This window comes from Bombus pyrosoma, linkage group LG14, assembly GCF_014825855.1.
Source record: "Bombus pyrosoma isolate SC7728 linkage group LG14, ASM1482585v1, whole genome shotgun sequence".
Taxonomy (NCBI): domain Eukaryota; kingdom Metazoa; phylum Arthropoda; class Insecta; order Hymenoptera; family Apidae; genus Bombus; species Bombus pyrosoma.
This window is the reverse complement of record NC_057783.1, coordinates 8,843,408-8,848,752: the sequence shown is the minus strand read 5'-3', so window position 1 is coordinate 8,848,752 and position 5,345 is coordinate 8,843,408.

The window sequence follows — 5,345 nt, the reverse complement described above, 5'->3', positions numbered from 1 at the left end:
ATAACTATAATTTTGTCAGTATTATTTGTTATGACTTTAGACTAAAAAGTTTTTATCTCATTTTGTCTCTTTTATATCCATTTTAAGATGATCTATCTTTTAATAATTTTAATGAATATAGTTTCTCGGTACTGCAGATTTCACGACGAAATGTAATTTCATTTTAACTCTAAAGTGTAAGTACCTAAGCGTGAAAGTACTATGTTGATAGGCAATAATTTGATATTCTTAACAAAGGAAACGTTGTAAATTCCAGAATTTGAGTTGCAAGTTTGGTTTGACAAAAGAGGTGGTGGAATAAAACTTGAGAGGTACGTTTATTACATGCCAACGTTCCACGATTGCAGCCAACGCGATGGACTCTTAAGTATGAATGACAGTTCCATTCCTCCGTGGTTTCTGGAATAACGTCGCAATTCTAGCTTAATATTTCATAAGGAATTCCTTTTTATCACTTTCCAAGGTCCACTGCCGAACGAAGAATATACGATGAAATTCTAATCCCCGTAATAAAAAAATGATTCGTAGGGAATTCCTGGTAAATGAAGTAGTACAAGTCAATGATTAACGACGCGCGGATCCTTGAAGTAATGTTTCATCCCTGACTGTCATACTTTATTTCAGAGATTTATTTTCATCCTTTATTTAATCTTCAGCGGAAGACAAATTTTAATTAATAGAAATTTGTCGCTTATGATTTTTAAACATTTTCACCTCTTCGTCCTCTTAATTCAAGTAATAATTAATCAGTTAGACTTAAACGAACTCGTCGTTGTTTCGTTTAATTGAACTCGTAATCGAATTAACAATATTAGCGAAATTTTATAAATTACAAGTTAACAAGGACCGTATTAAATTCTATTCCATAATAATGAAACTGTCGCTTCGTTTCAGGTTACACTTTAAAAATTACACGTTCGCGTATGCACTATCCTTCTATACTCGTACTTTTTTAATCGAACTCGTGCCCTGATTACTTCGAGTTTCAATATTGCTTCTCCTTCCCCGACCGAAATTGGAAAAAAGCACGTTATTCAAGGATTATGAAGCTGGAATACATGGACCGTTCAATTTATAAGAAAACTTCAGTTTACGCGTGATTCGACGATAGTTAGCGCAGCCTATAGAGGCAATTTATTTGTACATAATCCGGAAGATCCCCAGCGCATCATTGGTTTGCATTCGCTGAAATGATAGACGATCGAACAAGAACGACACATGTTCCATTGCTGTGGGTATTCTGGAGCGATGCATCATTAGCCCAATGTAATATCCATGCGGAAATCCAATGGACGAACAACTTAACGATACGACGTTCGGGAAAGAGACTAATGATTGGCAAACGTCTGATCGTCAGAGTCAAATCATTTCCTGAGGAAACTAATGTTCTGGAAAGGAGGGCCATGAGATGTAGCTATTCTCTAATAGCATTAAGTTAGGCTTTCGATGATCACTTTAATCAAGCTAACTCGCGTATGAAAAAAAAAAAAAGGAAAGAGAAGAATGGAAGACGTCATTAGTGTTGGTTAACTTTCAGTCTTCGAGTTTTCGTCTATTGTTCGCTATACGAACAAAAGTGGTTCAACCGCAGACGAGACAGTCGAGCCGAGTTATTGCAGTTGTTGAGATTAGCCTTGTACAGTAGCGACGAGGAAATATAATATACGATTGAATAAGCATCAGAGCCACTGAATATTAATGTCACATTGATAGTGCAACAGATTTCCCCTGGTCCTTAGAAACAATACGTTTAGTATGTTTGAGGAGGCGCAACCTCATCGCGGGGTCTCGATACCTAGATTCGTGTGGTTTAAATTAAAATTTTGATCGATTTAAGAATTTTACGCGAAATTCATAGATTCCACAAGTTCCTGTGCTTTTGTGATTTCAAAAGTAAAACAGATAACGGCATCTATTTGTCCAAATTTCTATGTCTTCATATTTAATGAGAAAAGGAGGAAAAAGATTTATAGGATTTGCACGGTATTCTAAAAGAGAGGAGCAAATATTTTTCCTGTCAGTTCTGCAAAATTTCGATTATATCTTCCTTCGTATCACGAAATGCTGTCATCATAGAGATAGTTATTCCATAGGAGACTCCAACTTACGTCCAATGATAATAACACCCGATCACCGAATATATTTTTAACTAGCAATATTCAGTCACGTCAATATTCCATAGAAATTGGTGTATTCCAAAGCCACAAGTTCGAATAGAGAACATCGCCTCATCGATTACAAGGTTACTATCGAGAGAATTTTGAAGCATTGTGGTAAACCATATGAGTCGTCCTGAATCATAGGATCAGCGATATACTGTTGGCAGATTACTAATGCGGATTCATATATTCCTCAGCGCCATCGATAAATAATGACCCGTTCCTCTAGATGTGACTGGTGTCTATGAAAAGTTGCAATCTGAAATCAATTTTTCAACGCACGACATCGAACAATGGGATTTCCATTTTCTATTTTCGTCATCTGCCTCAAACATCGTAAAACTAATAGTTGCAGTTGTCAGATTTCTTCGTCGTGTACTTTCAGCGAAGAAGAAGAATATAACAGAATACTTTCCTACCTCGCATAATATTTCGATATCTCAGTGTTTATATCGTTACAGTTAAATATTTGCTCTTGCGATGATGTTATCTTTTCTTTCTATTATACGCCTCGTTACGCAAAGCATGTCACAGGATTTGTGTGACAATAAAAGATAAATCTAAGCCCTTTGTACTTTGTTACATATGATAGAAATCTCTCGTAGAACCTATCCGATTATCGATGTGAATGTTAACGGTAGCAAACATAAGCTCTGATTGATTCAAATAAAATGTTGCTGAAATGATCGAGAAGGTTTATTCGTTTCCACTGACGAATCGAACGTAGATTGCGTTAAGAGGATCAATAAAGCTTCGTAGTTGAAAAAGTAACGAACTTATATCCTGAATAGTAATAAAGCAATTAATCCGCCATCTACAGCTTACAGTATTCTGCAATAGCTAGATTCGCAGTAAATTCCGTTGATAACATCATCTTCAAACAACGTTTCGTAGGTGAAACTCAAGTACAATAGATCCCCGGCAAACCATATGCATTAACAGCTGATCAAGCATCCAATACAGTTCTCGTAGGAGTAGAGATATTCCAAAGTAGATAATGAAACTATCAGGTAGTTAATGCCAGCCGACAATTTCTGAATGACAAACAAGAGAAATTAGAACCGACACTCGGCTCAATAGATCTCGTATAGTCCGAACCACGACTGATTCACCAAACGTAATTTCTTTATGCGCATTGAACGCGAAACACGTTCGAATAGAAGCAAGTGGTAATTAGTACAATATATCGTAATACAATATAATGAAATATAAAATACAACGCAATAGTATATAAGGTAAAACTTATAACGTAATAAAATATAACGTGCAACGATATAATATAACCTAACACTATATAACATAATAAATTGCAACGCAATACCATATAATGTAATACGCTGTAACGTAATACCGTTATTCGTAATTCTATATACGATAATACTATATACCTATATTGGGATTTATTAATACGTAATAATTTATGACGTAATACATTATAAAGTGATACTGTATAACGTCATACTATATAACGTAATACCTTACAACGTAATATTATATAACGTTATACGCTAAAAGGTATGCTGTATAACGGTACACTACATATCGTAATACGATATAATGTTATACTACTCAACGTAGAACGTTATAACATTATATACAGTATAACATTATAACGTTATAACATTATACTATGTAACGTAATACGTTTTAACGTTATACTGTACAAAATAATACGATACAGTATTAAAGTGTATATAACGTTATAACGTTATAAAGTAATACTATATAGCAATATACGTTATATAGTAATACCACATTACGTTATACGTTATAACGTAACACAATATGAGGTTATACGTTATATCGTAATAATATATAACGTTATACGTTATATCATAATGCTACATAACGTTATACGTTATATCGTAAAGCTACATAACGTTATACGTTATATCGTAAAGCTACATAACGTTATACATTATATCGTAATGCTACATAACGTTATACGCTCTAACGTAATTCTACATAACGTTATACGTTATAACGTAATGCTACATAACGTTATACGTTAGAACGCAATGCTACGTAACGTTATACGTTATAATATAATACTACATAACGTTATACATTATAACGTAATGCTACATAACGTTATACGTTATATCGTAAAGCTACATAACGTTATACGTTATATCGTAATGCTACATAACGTTATACGTTCTAACGTAATGATACATAACGTTATACGTTATAACGTAAAGCTACACAACGTTGTACGTTATAACGTAATGCTACATAACGTTATACGTTATAACGTAATACTACACAACGTTATACGTCATAACGTAATACTACACAACGTTATACGTTACAACGTAATGCTACATAACGTTATACGTTATAGCGTAAAGCTACAGAATGTTATACGTTATAACGTAATGCTACATAACGTTATACGTTATATCGTAATACTACATAACGTTATACGTTATAACGTATTACCATATAACGTTATAGGATATAATGTAATACTACATAACGTTATACGTTATATCGTAATGCTACATAACGTTATACGTTATAACGTAATGCTACATAACGTTATACGTTATGTCGTAAAGCTGCATAACGTTATACGTTATAACGTAATACTACATAACGTTATACGTTATAACGTAATGCTACATAACGTTATACGTTATAACCCAATGCGACATAACGTTATACGTTATAACGTAATGCTACAAAACGTTATACGTTATAACCTAATGCCGCATAGCGTTATACGTTATAGCGTAAAGCTACAGAATGTTATACGTTATAACGTAATGCTACATAACGTTATACGTTATATCGTAATGCTACATAACGTTATACGTTATAACGTAAAGCTACATAACGTTATACGTTATAACGTAATGCTACATAACGTTATACGTTATAACGTAAAGCTACATAACGTTATACGTTATGACGTAATGCTACATAACGTTATACGTTATAACGTAATACTACATAACGTTATACGTTATAACGTAATACTACATAACGTTATAGGTTACAACGTAATGCTACATAACGTTATACGTTATATCGTAACGCTACAGAACCTTATACGTTATAAGGTAATGATACATAACGTTATACGTTATATCGTAATGCTACATAACGTTATACGCTCTAACGTAATTCTAGATAACGTTATACGTTATAACGTAATGCTACATAACGTTATACGTTATAACC